The 19649-nt window shown below is 36.9% G+C and overlaps 1 long non-coding RNA gene across 1 annotated transcript; it reads right to left on the reverse strand.

Annotated features, from left to right (window-relative positions):
* Positions 1 to 1573: 1573 nt before the first annotated feature.
* On the reverse strand, positions 1574 to 19447 carry LOC123573528 (uncharacterized). Its single transcript, XR_006698080.2, has 3 exons — positions 19008 to 19447; positions 12999 to 13185; positions 1574 to 2229 (listed from the first exon to the last, which is right to left on the reverse strand). It is a non-coding gene; the product is annotated as an uncharacterized lncRNA (long non-coding RNA).
* Positions 19448 to 19649: the final 202 nt, after the last annotated feature.

Raw genomic sequence — 19649 nt, forward strand, 5'->3', positions numbered from 1 at the left:
AATGCACCAAGTAAGAAGCCTTTGATCTGTGTAATGCTAGCTATTAAATCAAGGCTCTTTACTTTCCCCAGCAGTCCCTTCAGTTGAGGTCTGAGTATTCCTCAGGGAAAAGCCCATTCTCATCATAAACCCTATTTAGTCCATGTTGTAAAAAATTCTAAGACTATCATGGCAGGATTTATTTCATTTTCTAAGATTTTTAAAAATAATATGCATAATTATGTGCAAGCAAATAATATAGTGATAGAAATTAAAGAATGTACTACATTCAGCTCAAAGAGCCATTGGCATGATTTGATTATTGCAATTGATGATGACACTGCCCCCAAATAACTTGGATTGTGTAATTATTTTGAAGGTAAGATTGCAGTAAGGAACCACACTCCTAAAGAAAAGGTTTATACAGTTCTGTGTTTTGTAGCGATTTACAACCACTTTTTAGAGCACCCCAAACCTTTGCATCTCAGATAGTAGAATCTATAGAACCTTGTTTTACTTATTTACTGAGTTTCAACTCTCAGTAAAACCTAAAGATGAAAAAAGTTGGCTCCTTTTAGTGGAACTGCTCAAGATGTAAGTATATCAAAAAATATCATAATAGCCAGCAGGAATCATGCTTTAAAAATATCAAATCCATTTATTTTCTTCTATTAAAATCCAGTTCTTTCCCCTATAACCATTTCTGACACCATGAAGGTTATTACCTACAAAAAGTAGGAGTGGAGTTTATATAGGTCTCAGCACAGAGTGTAGGTAAAGAAGAAAGTAAAATGACCTAGAAAAGAAGTTCTCAAGAGTAGGTGGAAAATCTGAAAGAGAGAAGTATTTGGAGGTAAGACTAAAAGGAAGATCTTTAGCATCCCCTCACCCCTGGCTTATGTTGAGAAGTTAGACATCTCAGTAAATGTCTGATTCAGAGGGCTCCTATACCCTCCTCCCATCTCATAAAAGCCTCCTCTTTAAATGGTTCTCCACACCAACAGAGGCGGTAATGTGAAAGGAATGGTATGGCATATTTAGGCATAGGCTGGGCTGGAGGTAGCAGTCCAAATCTTACTAGGTTCATAAAAAGTATTCAGAATTCCATGTGCTCTAGGTGGAACTCTAGAAGAAAGCAGAGATATTTAGCAAGCAAGTTTGTTAATGGGTGAGAGTAGCAGTAATCAGGTAAGATGCTCCTGTACCAAAAACCAGTAGGTGAACTTCCAAGACCAGGACTCAAAAACCAGTGGGTGAACCTCCAAGTCCAGGGTTCAATGAAGGTTATAGTCAGGACCAGACAGATCTTTAGTGCCAGCCAGAACCAAATTTCCCAAGACTTTTGCCAATTCAGAAAGAACAGGTCATGATTTTTATTAGTGATGTACATCTACAGCAGATTCCATCAGCATGCCTAGTGACCAGGATGGACTAGGACATTTCACAGAAGCCCGTGAAAAGTGCACAAAGACTGGCACACAAACTCGCTTTTCTAATTTCCTTTAATCCATTACCATAAGATTTCTCCTACATCTAAATATTGTTCTTATAAGAGGAGGAGAAAAGGTAAAAAAAAAAAATTAGGGAGAAAAAGGACTGGTTGTTAAAGCTTTAATTTTATTATTATCCAAAACAAATGGAGAAGACCTTAAAGAAGCTATTCTAAACTTGAAGCATTTGCGATAAATTTCATTGGCAAGTTTTAGCTCTTCTACCCCTAGCCCAACTCCATTAGTGGAGTAGTGGCTCATTAACAAGAGGAATTTCATAATAAAAAAAAAAAACTGCACATCTGAGTGAAGTATGTAAATATTTTCCTCCATGTACCAATATTTTTAGAAAGAGTAATGAAAGATGTTCAACAGAAATTAAATGTATTAAGACAAAATATAAATGCTTGCTAGTTGGTAATAGAGCAATCTAATGGTTGAGATTTCAATAAAACCCTCTTGTATTACTTGTGGTTCAGAGAAACAGAACCAACAGGATGTGTATATACAGAAAGATATTTATTATAGGAATTGGCTTATGTTATTATAGAAGTTGGCTAGTCCAAAATCTGCAAGGTGGGCTAGCAAGCTGGAGACCCAGGAGAGCCGACGTTCCAATTTTAGTCCAAGGGCCATCTGTAGATCTGTAGGCAATGTCACAGATAAAATTCCAAGACAGTCTGCTGGAGAAACCTCTCTTGCTTGAGGGAGGCTGGGTTTTTTGTTTTATTCAGCCTCCAGTGGATTGGATGAGGCCCACCTATATTATGGAGAACAGTCTGCTTTACTAAAAGTCTACCAATTTATATGTTAACTTCATCCAAAAACATCCTTATAGAAATGCACAGAATAATGTTTGACCAAATATCTGGGCACCTTATGGCCCAGTCAAGTTGACACATAAAATTAACCATCACACCGCTGTAGAACACTTAGCTGACCGAGCTACTATATTGGAAAGGTAAAGTTATCTAGGAGCGAATGATGGAAAGAAGCAAGTATCTTTTATGCATATTTTGAACCTACTTAGCTATGGGTTAGCCTTGTAGGGGATGATGGCATAGATGGGGTTAAGTGATCAGATAATGAGAATGTTTTGTAAGGAGGTAACGAGTAACGAGTACTTCCTTCTGGAAACTTTTTGCAGATTTTCAACTGAGATTAATTCTATAATTACACATTCCCTTCAGTCTTCACTAAACATTTTTTTAATTTTTAAATTAAGTTTAAAAATTTAATTTGAAAATTAAATTAAAATTTTAAATTTAATTAAATTAATTTAATTTAATTAATTTATTTTAATCAATTTAATTTAATTAAAATTAAAATTTTTTTCAAAACCAGTAGAAATTTTACATTAGGGAAAGACAGTGTTAATAAAATAATAAAAACTTAGAAGAAATATTTTTATCTTATTTTGGTACTTGACATAGGCAGCCTTTTTTTCCTTCACCTTTTCATGATTACTCTCTTAAATTGGGTGTCTCACATTTCAGGACTTTTTTAACATCCAGTGGTCAGTCAGGTAGCTCATTTAATAAAGGTTTTTAGAAAAAGAAATGCTTTTTCTACTTGCTGTAGTCACTTCTATAGCACCAAAAGACACAGTAATTAAAATTCCTTCATTTTAGGAGTCAGATCACAGAAGGTGTTAGGTTAGTAAAGTTCTGGTGATTATCTAAAGTCATGCCGGTGGTAAAACAGTTTAGGCAAACAGAGTTTGCCCAGACTATGAAAAGAGTAGAACCTGAGAGGGAAGGAGAACTGGCACATCTGTAAAGAACAAAGGAGGAAATTATTAGGAAGAAGCAAGATTAAAAGGAAGGGTCATTCCCAAAAAGTTAGCAAATCTAGCCCCCTCACTAATATACTCTTTTCTTCTTAGCATTTTTTTTTGAGTAGTTCACAATAAAAACTGGTTCAATCCAAAAACAATACATTTCTTACTCTAAAGTATTTGATAATGCATTGAAGTAATGCCCTAGAATAGAAAAATAAAATGAAATGTTCCTTGGATCAGACTGACAGGGCCATTCTGAAAGCACAGTCTGTACCATTCAGAAGTGAGTTTTTACTGGTCATGGAAGGCTGCACCCATATTCTTAGGATAACATCTAATTGTGCTTTGATTATGCAGACCCACTGGAGTATCATAAAAATATGTGTGCCTTTCTATATTCTTGTATTTAGGTCAAAATTTACAAATTAAAAAGTGAATGGCTCTACTGTGAGAATTAGAGACAAAGAGACTATTGAAAATCAACTTGCTTTTGCATACTTCATTATCATAAGAAAACAAGACAGGAACAACTAAAACTGACTAGTTAAATAAGAACAGGTCATTTTTAGAAACTTGTTTTTAGTTCTATATAATTGAGCAGCATAATATCTTCAGGACTGTTCTGGCTGGTTGCTTCTGCTTCTGAGGAAGGTGCAATCTTTCTAGAAAACGAAACTTAAAACGTTCAGGGTGTAATTGTCATTTGTATAAATACTCAGTTTGTCTCCTTGATCTTCTGCATCTAATCATGAATAAGCCTATGTCACATTGAATATATAGATATATGTATGTCTCATATATATGGATATATATATGATTATATATATACCAATACATACACACGTATACATATATCTCAAACATCAAAGACTCTGGGTTAAAGTAAAAGAGAAGGAGGTCAGTTTGGAGACTTTATATTAAGCCTGAGATGACCGGAAGAAAGAGATATTGTCTATTCAAGGGGGAGGCTCCAAGCAAGTCCTGGAGATGGAGTAGGGGCTACTTACAAATGTTTGCCTTCATCCCAAATGTCATTTATATATCCAAGTGATGCTGTCTTCTGAAATAGTGACCACTATACACACAAGTCATAGCATATTTAAGCCACAAAATCACTGTTTAACAAGTCAGTCATAAGTCCTCCTATCTAGAAAATAGTAACATTCCATTCATTAGAATATTAGATCCAGTAGTCTTAATTTGAGCTCATTTTTTGCATCCTTCGGTATGGTCTCCTGCAATTTAAAAAAGTGTGGCACAGAAAGACAAATACCATATGTTCTCACTTTTAAGTAGGAGCTAAATAATGCACACACATGGAAGCAGAGTGTGGAATGATAGACAATGGAGACTCAGAGGGGTGAGGTGGTGGGAGGGGGTGAATGATGGGAGGTTTCTTGGTGGGTACAATGCACATTGCTGCAGTGATGGAGGCACTGAAGGCTCTCATTTCACCACAGTGCAATATTTCAATGTAGCAAAATTGCAGTTGTACCCCATGAATATAGACAAATAAAAAATTAAAAGGAATGGTAGCAGATGGCTATCACCAGTCCTAGTCAAGCTGTCCCAAGCAGAGATACACTATTCAGTAACAAGTCAAAGATATGTTGAGTTGGCTATTTTAGAAACAGGAGCAGGGGAGAGTACAGTTATTAGAAAAGACTATACAATAAGTACTGTCTGTAAAGGTAAACTGAGGCTGGAGCCGAACCAGGAACAAAGACACAGGCAAATGGCAGTGAGAATAGCCTTTTATTAGGGCTTGCGGGCAAGGTTCCTCAGTCCAAAGGCGTGGGCGGAGGAAGTCCCGCTGAGGGAGGAGGGTAGGGGCTTTTTATAGCCCGAGAGGTAGGGAAGCTGGTTGTGCAAACAGGGCCTGGGGGGTCTTGAAACTACTAGGGCAGGAGTTGAGTAAGGGTCATGAGGAAGGGGTCTTTGGAAACTGTTAACCGAAACTGCTGTTTACGAACTTGTGGAATGCAGGTGAGCTGCAGGTCATGGGGGAGTGTGGTTACCCAGCCGGAACTCTGACGCATGTAAGTCTGCGGGTGTGTACAAGGGTGAAGGGAGTCTTTAACAAAAGGCCTGCTACGTCGGGTAACGCCGCCATGTTGGGTCTAGATTCCTGCCTAACACTGTCTGAAGTTGGAATAAATAAAAATGTAACATTTACTATGTGGAGAGGGGACTTACAATTATTTAATAACAAGAATTTATTCCCATGTTCGAAAAGATTGAAAACTACTGCTTTTTTGTCAGAGAAATACATTTTAATTTATATATCTAATCAAGTACCTTATAAAGTACTAAAAGCACTACATATATATGTATACATAGACACACACATATAAATACAGCTATATACATATATTGTAATTATTATCAGCATCATTTTCAAACACAAAACGTGTTTGCAAACTAAACTTTGAGAGAAAACAATTATGTTCTTGTTCTCCTTAGACCTTTTGAGAAAAAGAACCACCAGGAATCTAAGAGGCATCATTAAAAGTCACTAGCACTGAGACCACATAGGGTTTTGAAGATCAAAGTAACATATGCAAACTCCACTGACTTCAGATGTTAAATCAAAACGTGAAAGCCCTTTTTTTATTTTTGAAAAACTCTATTGGATTTTGTCAGAGAAATTGTGTATAACTTTCCTATTTCTCTGTGTTAATTATTAGATGTATTTACATAAAAAGGGGATCTTTATTTTTCAGAGTTCATCTGTTCCTGCTGTTTATTCCTCACTTGAAGTAATAATCCAGTATAACGTATATAGCAACAGGAGAATATAAACTCTCAAAAGACAAAGATCTCGTTTTCATGCAAATGATTCAAATAATATTTTTGAAGTCAAGCGTAAGATTGATAGTATGCAAATAATATTGTCTGCAACATATTTTTCTATATATTTCAAGATTTTTTTCAAAGTGTTTGCTACTAACAAAGTACTCAGAGGAAATGATAAACAGTTTATCTAGCAAATGTCAAGATATATTATCAAGAAAACTGCATATAATTGGAACGTGGCAAAGTAGGTCATGTGTCACCTTAAAAAGGTTCACATCATTTTTAACCAACATTTGTGAAAAAACCAATAATTATTTTGTGACCATGGAAAAGTCTCAAACTGCGTATATGATTTTTTATAATAATGTGTCACTGAAACATGCTTCTTTTCCAGAAGTAATTCAAGGTTTTCATTTGCACCTCAATAATTTTCTTCCAAATACATTGAGAGACCAAAATGATGATATCTTAGTTTATATCCATAGGACTACCTTCAATGTACAGTGTCAAAAATTTATAATGTACAAATGTTAAAGAACTACTGAGAAATTAAGCATAAACCTTTCAGTTACCATTCAAAATATCTTATTGTTTACTCTAAATAGTAAGATATTATTAATATTGAATAATTTGATCACAGAGATGACTTTGCTTTGCTCTTCAGAAATCTTGTGAGGAAAACAGAGAAGATGCTACTAACCCTATGTTTTAATTTGAAAATTAAGCCAAGTTAAATTACTTATATGTGACTACGTAATGTTGCATCTGGGTCTAGACTTCAGGTATTCTGGCTTTTGGGGTCAGTATATACCCATAATATTATGAACATGATATGGTTCAGATATTTGTCTCTTTTAAATCTCATGCTGAAATGTAATCCCCAGTGTTGGAGGCAGAGATTACATTTACATGTTGATTACATGTAATTATATCACATGTTGATTGCATGTAATGTAGGGAATTACATTATATTACCAATTCCCTGGTGGAAGGTGTTTGGATAACGGGGGCATATTCCTCTTGAATGGCTTAGAGCCTTCCCCTAGGTGATGAGTGAGTTCATGTGAGATATGTTTGTTTAAAAGTGTGTGGCACCTTCCCCCTACTTGCTCCCACTCTCACCATTTAAAATTCCTGCTACCATTTCACCTTCCAACATAATTGTAAGCTTCCTGAGGCCTTCACCAGAAGCTGAGCAGATGTTGGTGCCAACTTGTACAGCCTGCAAAACGATACATCATTTAAATTTCTGTTCTTTATAAATTACCCAGCCTCAGGTATTCCTTAGAGCAACACAAGAAAGACCTAATACAGTATGCAAAAAAGATCCGTGGAACACCTGTGAGAAAAGTAAACTAACCAAGTAACAAAATTGTAATAAAAATACACTTCCCTATATAAAAATGTTACAGTTATCATTAGCCTGAATCAAGAGTAAAAATATTAATTAAAAGAGATTTCTCTTGTTCTGAAGATGATAATAGTTAGTTCACAGCTAGTATGGGTATTTGGAAATTATGGAACTAATACCACTTAAAAATCCAATATTCATATTTTGATTTTAGATGCCCTAAAAGATTTTTCAAGACATGACATTTAGAAAACACTGATGTAGAAAGCAGATTATCATAATAAAAACAGCAAATGGGGAACGCGATTCTGTCTGGTTTGCAAATTGATTCCATCTGCTGGAAACATCTAGTTGCCTCCAACCACTGTCTTTCACTAATGGGATAAACACAAAGAAAGAACTCTTGGAAAACAGGTAAATAGCCTGGTATGTTGTATGATTGGTTCCTCAGTTATTTACCTCTTAAAAATATAGTCAGAGCAACAATCTCATCCTCTCTCTCTTTTATTCCTGTCTTCCACCTTGAGTTTTATCTTCCTCTGAAGTCCTGCAATTTAAATAAAAATACTGGGCTGGGCACAGTGACTCATGCCTGTAATCCCAGCACTTTGGAAGGCCAAGGTGGGAGGATCTCTTGGGCCTAGAATTTCAAAAACAGCCTGGGCAACATAGTTAGGTCCCATCTCTATAAAAAGTATCAAAAATTAGCTGGATGTGGTGGCATGTCCCTGTAATCTCAGCTACTTGGGAGGCTAAGGGAGGAGGATCACTTGAGTCCAGGAATTTCAGGCTGTAGTGAGTCATGATCATGACACTGCACTCCAGCCTGGGCAACAGGTGAAAACCCTGTCTCTAAAAAAAAAAAAAAAAAAAAATTAATTAATTAAAATAAATAAATAAAACTTTCAATTGATTATCATATATTTTTCTATAATTTTAAAAATATTATTATTTGTAGCTATCCAAAGTGTCAGTCTCTGGTTAAAGCTTGCACAATGCACAAATTTAATAATTGACAGTTTAAATTTAATTTGTTGCTGTCAAACACATAAAAAATGAAGTAAAGTTTTTGCTATGGTTATATAGAGTATAAGGAGAAAAGTAAAGCTTAGCTATCTTTGTATTCTATTCCTTACTATTGAAAATGTATATATACTATGTACACATAAAAGTACTTTGTGTGTGCGAATGTCTGCTATCTATGGCTGAATAACAAATCACCCCAAAACTTACTGATGTAAAACAATGATTTATTATTTCTCATGACTCTGGGTGGCTTTTTGCTGATCTCACCTGGAGATCACTTTTAGGACTGTCTTCATCTGGAAAGTTAACTAGCAGCTGAGTTTAGCTGAGACACCTGAGACAGCAAGTTCCTCCTCTCATGTGATCTTTCATCCTTAGGGCAGCTAGTCCAAGCCCTCTCAAATGGTGGCAGTAGCATTCCAAAAGGGCATGTTTCAATGTATAACCACATAGTAAGCTCCTGCTTGCCACATGTTTGCTGAGGTCCTATTGGTCAAAGCAGGTCACGTGACCAAGCCTAGTGTCAATGTGGGAGGAGGTGACCACCACCCAAAGGCACTGCTAGTAGGAGGCATGGTTCATGGAAGGTCACTAATGTAACCATGTACCACAATGGGAAAAGACTGATACTTTGAAATAAAACAATTCATGTGTTAAGACAGTATTATTTGAAAGAAGTAACAAGTTTATGAATGCTTTTATAGGATATTTTTCAGGTCACAGAAATCCTCTATTTTAACACTTCGTAATGATATTTACAATAAAAAATAAATAGAAAGTGCTTTATCAAGGAAACATCGTGTTTTATTTAGAAGGAGAATATGATCATTATTGAGCACTGGCTATGCATATGTACTTAATCAGGTGAACTATATGCGTTCTCATTTAATTCGTATAATAGAACAACATTGAAAAATTATCTGTTAAATTGCATTAATGTAAAAAATAATCCTGAATACTCACTTATTAAGTACTATAATCAACTCTTTTTATCATTTTGACTAGTATTCTGAAGATCTAAGTTCTAAATGTTCATTGGGACATCCACACTCTTTGCCTTATACATCAGTTAGGATTGCTTCACTGCTGAGTAACTAAGGCCCAGAATAACAGTGGTTTAAATAAGACAAGAGTTAAAATCTTTCTCATGGAGAAGTCTGGAGAGGGGCGGTAGAGGGTTGGGTTCTCCTGTTTGGAGGCTTTAGGGTCCCAAGGTTCTACCAGCTCATCGGTCTGATCTCTACAGTACAGCTTTGGACACATAACTGCACTTTGCAGGAGGGGACGCTGGGAAACACTGTCTTACACTTTTTCCTTAATGTTTATTCACAGAGCTCATAGCCTCTATCTGTGGAGGAAATGGAGAATAGACATTAAGGGACAAGAAACAGTCTTTGCCTCACCTTATGTGCAATGGCATGCTTGATCCCTGGGGTCAGAGATATAATCCCTAACAGTACTCTTAATATGGATAAGTTATCCAAGCAATGCTAATCGATCTATAAGTAGATAAGCACACTCGGCTTTATTAACACCACATTCTAACCTTTATGTTCCATGATATGTGGAAAATTGATGCCTTTATCACTATGGAACCAGCTGCATGTTGAACTGTTATAACAGGCACAGTCACTGTGACTCATCAAAATTCACATGAAAAGCAAAACGATATTGTGTGGAAAGTTATATCTCAAGGGAAGAGAATGTGTCAGGAAAGCAGGGTAGGGGTAAAAAATCAATCTGGGGGATGGGGCAAAGCTTAGAAAGAAGAGGGCTGCCTTAGATTCACACTTTATAAAGGAAGCTTAAAAAAAAAAAGAAAGAAAGAGAAGACATTTGCTAGTAAATTAAAACTAAGGAAAATGTTACTATGCTACCTTTGAGGTAAATGTGGTTCACTGGTTTTTAAGTATTCAATTTACATTGCCTAAATCATCATCTGATTTATTAAGTTTTCTTACCATCGTTTCTATACAACATTTCTTCAGAAATTTCTACAAACATATGCAGATTTGGTTCTCCTGGAGACTGGAAGCAGACCTAGCTCAACACCAGCTTTCTTGCAAGGAGAGCAGCTGGCACTGACCCATGGCATCTCAAGGGCCTACCTCGGGAAACAGAGGCAAAAACATTCCAACAAGTTGAGAAGGACTACTTCTCCAAGAAGTATCTGCCACAAATTACAGCCATAGCATTTCCCCTGTTCTTTGTAGCTACTTTCAAACTTTTCTAGAACAATTGTATTTATTTTAAATGTTTTATTGGATCAAACCGGTTTTACCATGGACACTGTTTTATTTACTCAAACTTTCTCCATACCTTTATGCATACTAAATACTGATCTGTATTTAAATAACACCATTTAGCCAGTTAGGGACACATAACCAGGCCCTGAATAAAAGAAATTTAACTGCTGACTTCAGATCCATGCAATGACTGATTCGAAAGAAAACGCTTAGTTTCTACAATAAATCTTAGTTCTTCTGTCAACTACAATGACTGAAACTCTTGTATATTTCTACAAAGCAGCCCTGCCACACTCCATGCTGTGCTGATTGTTCCAAATTAGAGATCTGCTGCTTCCCTGTGGGCATCCTGCTGGAACATATAGATTTTCTATTGAGCTGCTAGGGCTTTGCTTCAGTTTTGTCCAGTAGCCAATTTAAGCAGATTGGAGCAATATATGCAATCCCGCTGCATAGTCAGCATTATAATTGTCTTACCAGGATGAATACAGTGGGGAAGAAGTTATGACCCCATTCACTCAGAGAAAGCTAGTATGACCTGCCAGAAAAAATATGGGCTGGAGAGCCAAGCAGATCTTGCTACTTACCTGGTCATTCTCTTACTTTTCTTATCTCTAAAACTGGAAGGGAAACATCTAACTTTCAAGATAACATGAATTAAAGAGAATGAATGTAAAATACCTACCTTAGTGTCTGATATATAATAATGTATGCTTATCATTATTGTTATAAAAATGAAAGAGTACTGGTTTAGAAAATGTAGAAAATTGTACAACTCTAACACTAATATTCTAAGGTAGGTTCTGTTAAGGCTTTTCGTGATCCTAATATTATTGTGCCTCTTGTATAATCAAAGGTAAAATCAATAATAAATATCAAGATGAGTTTTAGGACGTTTAAAGAATTTCTGACTTTTTTCCATCAGTATTACTTTGATTCATTTTGGGAAATGACAGTATTCAAAATCTTTTGCCTGAAGCACATTTTAAATCTGCCTTTGGATAATCCAGCACTATTTAAAATGTGCTTTAATCACTTTCACTCCAAAACGTCTTTTCCTCTCTGATCCTTTTGCTAAGTTTTCAAAAAGAGCATGAAAATTTTATTACTAAGAAAAACTGATATATTTCCCAAATAGAAAACAAAATGTAAATGTCTATATTGAATATACTAGTTTTTCCCATTGGGCCCCTGAGGCAAAGATTGAATGTTCATGAAGTGAAAACAAAACCAAAATGTGTCTCAAAGCAGAATGACATAGTTTAGGGAACCAGGGTTTGGAAAGGAGGACCTGTGTAGGTTTTGTGCATTTATTCAGTCAATTAAATCACGTTTATGCAGGAGCTGCATTATGCTAGACAATGTAAATATTATGGTGAACATGACTCATGTATTCCTGCCTTCATGTAGTCTACGTCTGGTGCGGAAGACAGTCAGAATGCACATAATCTTGAAAAGAAAAATAAAACAAATGGTATACTGTGATAGAGATATCAAAACAAGTGTAAGGAATCAAGGAAATTCTCCTTGAAGAAGTATCTTCTAAACTAAGATCTGAATGTTCAGAAAAGCTATAGTATGGGGCCAGGGGTAGCAGCAGATGAGGCAGAACAGAAAGGTAGATGTTTATTCTATAGAAAAGTGTTTCATAAGGAAATGATAAGATCATTCATATCTTTAAAGATCCACCAAGAGCTTCTTGCAATGAAACAGGTGAGGTGTGCATCAGGTGAGAACTACAGAGATGAAGAAAGGTGGAACGCTGTGCAAGCTATCTGTAGGCTAGAGTTGTCAGTTCTATAAACTAGGGCTTGATGTTTGATCAATCAGGATGGGGAGAAAGAACAACATGTCAAATGTGATGCCCAGACCCTACACTGGGAAGCTGAGTGGATGGTGTGTTTATTGACCTAGAAAGCACAGAAGAATAGAAAGTTTGAAACTAAAGATATAAGTAAGATGCTTTCAGAGCATCCAAAAGGAGATGTTCAGTAGGCAGTTCGATATCCAGGTTTGCCTCCCCGTTCAGGAGTCTGGGCTGCAAAAAAATTCTTTAAAAGGGTTTAGCTGAATACTTGGCACATAATGAATGTTCAATAAGTGTCAGCTACATATATTAATAATATTATTATGTCTAATATTATTATTGGAACATAAGAATGTAACCATTATCAACCAAAAAGAGACTGAGGAAACTAAAGACTGAGGTCCTACAGCCATGGAGCAAAAGTCTTTCATTCATTTCAGCTGGGTGGTAAAATGTATACCTAATGAAAATACAAACATAATCCACTTTTTTTCTTTTTTAAGAAAATAAGGAAAAATCTTACACTCTTATGCCTCAGAAGAAAGCATCAGTACTGATAGGCCCATGCTCACACAGGTACAGTGAACTCCAAGTTGAGTCTCCCATTCATTGCTTAACCTCTGGTAGCATTTTCTCCCCAACAGTGAATGAGTTGCTTTTCAAAGTTTGCCAGACCAGGCCTTAGTTCAAATCTCTTTTGTTGTTAACAGCTATAAAATGTCAAAACAAGACAAAACAAAACATAAAACACAACCTTAATCTCTGACAAGAACAGAATCAGGTACAATATATGTAAACACTTGGAAAGACCCTCTTATGGTATTAGCTGTGGGTTTTAAATAAAAATTTAAAAAGAAGACCCTCCTCATTAACTGACAGAGGGAAAATTCTGGACTACAGCATAGACCAGATCCTTAGTTCAATGCAGAATTTCTTATCCTCCTATAGTGTAAGATCCAGTATTTATTTTTGTAGTCAGCAGTTACAATTATTCATGATCATATTTTTATCAAGCATCATGTTTATATAGCTACCTCACAAAAATTATATTCCAGTATTTAGGAAAAAGACAGCATTTTTAAATGCTTTACCATAAAACTCAGTATCTGATGTGCATTTTTTTCCATTGGTTCTGCCCTAAAACCTCTATCTCCCTATGAAGGTATTCCGTGTCCCTTTTAAAGTGTTAGAAGTACTTGAAGAATTGTCATGTAACTTTATTATTTTTGCCATGGAGCATACATTCCTAGTTCTTATGATAATTTGTTGAATTGGATTTCAAGATCTGCTAAGGCCCATCATTAGTCCACATGACTGAATGGAAATTCCCTTCCCCTTCACCCTCATTCAGGAGGATACATGACCCAGACTTGAACAAGTATTGCATTTCCCTAGTCACAACGATTACGTTAAGCCACGTGATAAAATCAGATTCAATAGAATTAATTATGGGATGTAGGTGGATCTGCCCCAAGGCTTTTATTTTATTTTACTTTGTTTACACTTGTCCTTGGGGTATGAAAACCTGCTACTGCTGGTAGTCAGTTACCACCACTTAGAGAGAAATAAGGCCCTGATGACATCACTAGAGTCAGAATCAAGCTATCCCTCAGTCTATCTCTGGACTTTTTAGTTACATAAACCAATACTTTTGTACTGCTCTTTCTGTATTAGCCAATGTAAGTGTTTTCTCTCTCTTGGATGACAGCTCTAGCATCTAGCTGATACTATGTAATTTAGTGTTAATAAAACACATAAAGAAACTTGAGAAAGCTAACAAAATTAAACATGTTTCTTTGCTGCAAACAAAAAATAAAAAACACAGTGTCTAAATTTGTAGGTAGAATATGAACATCTGCTTACAGCAGAAATTATGAGCAAGTACACTCATAATTTCTGTACATTTCTTTGAGAACCAATCTTATGTATATACTGTGTGTGGCAACACGGATATATTAATATTCACTATATATGATATTCACAGCTATATTAATTATCCACTGGCTATCTGCTTGTATTGGTTTCTTCTGGGTTTTGAAAAGCCCAGTTTCAAACCTTAGCTCTATCACTACTAAGCCTCAGTTTCCTCTTATGTGAAATAAACATGATAAACATAGAACTGACCTCGAACATTTGCATGAATTTTAAAAAGACAGTGCTTGCAAAGCTCTAAATAAAGTGGGTGCTCAGAAATCCTTGGCTGTTAGATGTTATTCATAGATGGCATTAAGGTAAGGACACATTTATTTTTGCTGGCGCTAAAGAAAAATAGAAGTTAAGTCATAAGTAGGCAAATTCTGGTCATATTTCTAGTATCATTGTTATTGGACAAACAACCAAATTTTACTTGATAAATCCAAGTTGATATGAAGGTATAGAAAAATATAGATATACATATACATATACATATTTTTGTGCCCACACAGCTGTATATCTGATCTTAAATATTTGAATTTGTTATTACATCTGCAGGATTATATACTTTTAGGTCAAACATTTACATTTGGTCAAACTAAGAACAACTAGCAATGTCTGGAGAGTTCTGGGTTGCTTCCATATATCCTGATCTAATTTGTTTGATGCATTAAATAGATAAACTCTATCTCCAGCAAGATTAAATTTTTTTCCTATTGATGAGGATTGATAAGGAAAAGAAAGCAATGACAAGAGCATTTTGCGGCTGGGTGCGGTGGCTTATGCCCATATAATCCCAGCACTTTGGGAGGCTGAGGCGAGCAGATCATGAGCTCAGGAGATTGAGACCATCCTGGTTAACATGGTGAAACCTCATCTCTACTTAAAATATAAAAAAATAAGCCGGACGTGGTGGTGGGCGCCTGTAGTCCCAGCTACTCAGGAGGCTGAGGCAGGAGAATGGCGTTAACCCAGGAGGCGGAGCTTGCAGTGAGCCAAAAAAAGAAAAAGAGCGTTTTGCAGCTGACCTGGAGCTAGTGTTTTGAAATAGGCAAAAGGGGATATGGTTTAGAATGTAGTCTTCTTATGGTTGTCTTGGGACATTTCACTAGCACATATACCAACACCTATAATAAATAAGTCAATTCTATATGTCCTTCTTAGGTAATATATAAGCCAATATTTGTCATAGCTAATTCCACATAAAACCCACTTAGAGCTAGGAGAAACCTAATTAATACAAATTCTATTTTGTCATTTTAAACATTAATCATCTACTATTAAAATTCTGAGATTTTAATAAATTTAATAAAAGTAGCATTTTAATGCAAAAGTATTCTCAATTCTCAAAAGGTTGATTCCATTTTTAAGACAACTTATAACTAAGGGAATATTTAAACCGAAATAATACAAAAAAATAAGATTCCCATTTGACACATTAGCATGGATGAAGGGTCAATGTTTAGGTCATTGCAGTCCAACCTAATAAGTATTTGAAATATAATAGCCATAGAAACTAATCTAGGACCTAAGAAATGCAGAGATATTTTACTGACATGAAAGAGGAGAGGAGCTTTTTGTTGGATTTATTTTTATTAATTCCTGCACCTATAACTTACATCTCTCCATGTTTCAGGAGCAAGTCAAAAATCTTACATGTGCAGCTTTAGGAAGAAATCTGATCGGTCAGATGAGAATGTTCTGCCTGCCTTTTTTTTTTTTTTTTTTTGGTCCAATTCATTTTTAGCCCTTATTTCCCCGGGGAGAAAGAAAATAGGAGTTTCTTCCTTTCATCCTTAGCAAGAATCTCACAACTGGTGCTGCCAATATTTCTGCAATGAAGTGTCTTAACAAAGATGAATTAACTCCAACACTGTTCTCCTTGATTTTTTCTCTCATTAGCTGCTTCTTTGCTGAGCCTAGACTCTTTCTGACCACTAATCTGAAGGATAGTCTATGAGTCACGAAGTACTGTACATTTGCCTTTAAGTATACATAATGAGACTTAGATCCTGGAGCAGTCTGTGGTGGGGCAGCAGGATGAAAACCTCTGTGGTTGGCCGGGCGCGGTGGCTCAAGCCTGTAATCCCAGCACTTTGGGAGGCCGAGGCAGGCGGATCACGAGGTCAGGAGATCGAGACCATCCTGGCTAACACAGTGAAACCCCGTCTCTACTAAAAAATACAAAAAACTAGCCGGGCGAGGTGGCGGGCGCCTGTAGTCCCAGCTACTCGGGAGGCTGAGGCAGGAGAATGGTCTAAACCCGGGAGGCGGAGCTTGCAGTGAGCTGAGATCCGGCCACTGCACCCCAGCCTGGGCGACAGAGCAAGACTCTGTCTCAAAAAAAAAAAAAAGAAAAGAAAAAAAAAGAAAACCTCTGTGGTTTATCTAGTCTGATATATACACAATCACGGAAGCACTGGCTTAAGTTTGTGCATTTTCTTGTACATCAGGCTGTCAGGCCTGGTGGAATCTCCATTCTGTTAATAAGAAGGAATCAGAGGGAGAGGATAAAAGTGTAATGTAAAATGTAAATAGGGTATATCCTCATCTGTTTTCTGTTACTTATAGCAGAATACCTGAAACTGGGTAATGAATAAAGAAAAGATATTTACAGTTGTCGAGGCTGAAAAGTCCACGGTGAAAGAGCCCCATATCATGACAGCCTTCTTGCTGGTGGAGACCCTTCAAAGTCTCAAGGTGGTGCAGGATATCACATGCTGAATGGGCTGAGTTTGCTAATGTGCTAGCTCTCTTCCTCTTCTTATGAAGCCACCAGCTCCTTTCCCATGATAATTCATTAATCCCTTAAGGTATTAATCCATTAATTCACAAATGGATTAATCTAGTCAGGAGAGCAGAGCCTCTTAAAGGTTACTGCCACATTGGAGATTAAATTTCAACTTGAGTTTAGGAAGGGATATTCACTCCATAGCATTCTGACCCTTGCCTCCCAAAACTTGTGTTCTTCTCACATACAAATACATTCATTCCATCCCCATAGCCCAAAGTCTTAAATTGTTTTGGCATTAACTCAAAAGTTCAAAGCCCAGAGTGTCATCTGTGAGCCTGTGAAATCAAAACAAGTTATTTTCTTGTAAGATACAATGGTGAGAGAAGCATAGGATACAGATTCCTGCTCCGAAAGAGAGAAATAGGCAAAAAATGGTACAGGACCTATGAAATTCCAAAAGTCAAGAGAATAGACATTGGGTTTTAACACTCCAGAATAATCTTTGACCCCATGTCTGACATCTTCTGCACACTGGTGTGGGAGTTAAGCCTTGCCACTCTGGCTTAACTGGGCTCAGTCCGCCCAGCTCTCCCAAGCTAATGTTGCCCACTAGTAGATCTACAGTTCTGGGGTCTCAGTTGTAGTCCTGCTTCCATGGATTCACTAGGTCTTGCCCTGATGGGGTCTCTCGGCAACAGCTCCAGCCCCACATTTCTGCTAGGCATTGCTCTAATGGGAACTCGCTGTGGTGGCTCCATCCCTGTGACAAGTCTTTGGGCCTTCAGGCTTTCAGTGACGTATTTTGAAATCTGGGTGAAGGTTCTTGCTTTCAGCAAGCCTGCAGAATTAATAGCACGTGAACACTGCCAACGTACTTGGCAGGACCTGTACCTTCCAGAGCTGCTACATAAGACACACTTAGGGCTGCTTGAGTCATGGCTAGAGCAGCCATGCGGCACTGCACTGGGGTGTGGGGGAATGGAGTCCCAAGGAAATCCCGGGCAGTGAGCCTATGGAGAACACCCTGGGCCTGTCCCCTGAAATCAATCTGCCCTCCTAGGTCGATTGGCCTGTGATGGGAGGGGCATCCTTGAAGATCTCTGAAGTGCCTTCAGGGTCTTTCTTTCACTGTCTTGAAAAACAGCACCTGGCTTCCCTCTATCTGTGTTAATCTCTTTAGCAAATGGTCACTAGGCTACACCTTTGTTTTCCTCTCCTGGACATACTTCTTCACTTTTACAATCTTTAAGTGGCCAAACTGAGAATTTTCCACATCTTTCCACTCTGATTCCCTTTGAATTATAAATTCTATCTTTAAGTTATTCTTTTGTTTCTGCATCTCACTGCAAGTGGCCAAAAGTAACCATGCAACTCCTTCTATATTTTACTTAGAAATGTCTTCTTCCTGATATCCCAGTTTATCACACTCATATCTGGTCTTCCACAAGGCCTCAGGAATGGGCACAGTTCAGCCAAGCTCTTTTCCAATTGATAAGAAGAATGACCTTTCCTCTACTTTCCAATACCTTGTTCCTCAGTTCCATCTGAAACCTCATTAGAATGACCTTTACTGTCTATATTTCTATCAACATTCTGGTCATCCCACTTAACCTATCTTTAAGAAGTTCCAAACCTTCCTGACTCTTCTTGTTGTCTAAGTCCTCACCAGAAGCTAGGTTTTCTCTAACCCGCTCCTCCAATTTCTTCCAGCCTCTGCTCATTACCCAGTTTCAAAGCTGCTTTCACATTATCAGGTATTTCTTATCAGCAACGCCACATTCTTAGTGCCAATTTTTTCTGTTTTAGTCTTTTTTCTTTTGCTGATAACAGAATACCTGAAACTAGGCAATTTCTAAAGAAAAGGAATTTATTTCTAATACTTACAGAGACTGAGAAGTCCAAGCTTGAAGTGTCACATTTCGTGAGAGCCTTCTTGCTGGTAGAAACTCTGTACAAAGCCCTGAGGCATTACATGCAGGGCATTACATGGTGAGGGGACTGAGTGCGGTGATGTGCTAGCTCAGGTCTCTCCTCTTCTTCTTACAGAGCCACAGGTTTCTCTCCCATGATAACTCATTTATTTATTAACCCATTAATCCATTTATGAGGGCAGAGCCCTTATGATCCCATAATCTCTTAAAGGCAACACCTCTCAATACTGCTACATTGGGGATTCAGTTTCAACATGAGTTTTAGAGGCGACATGCAAACAATAGAGAAGTAAAAGCAAAATTTTTTTTTTCAGTATCAATAATATGTAGGCAGATCACCATAGAAGGGAAAAGATTTCCCCTTATAGTTTTGAAATTAGATCTTCAATTTGTTGTTATTTGATAGAATAATAAATTCCAGTAAATAAAATTTCTTTGTACTGAACCTATGCAAATAGAAATTTTACATAAAATAAAAAATAATGAGAACATTTTACATTTGTGCTGCGCTTTTTTCTTTTTGGAATAATTCACATATATTATCACCAGAAATACACATTACCTTTATTCTACTCTCTTTGAGGAATGACAAAAT

This window comes from Macaca fascicularis, chromosome 5 (genome assembly GCF_037993035.2).
Source record: "Macaca fascicularis isolate 582-1 chromosome 5, T2T-MFA8v1.1".
NCBI lineage: Eukaryota > Metazoa > Chordata > Mammalia > Primates > Cercopithecidae > Macaca > Macaca fascicularis.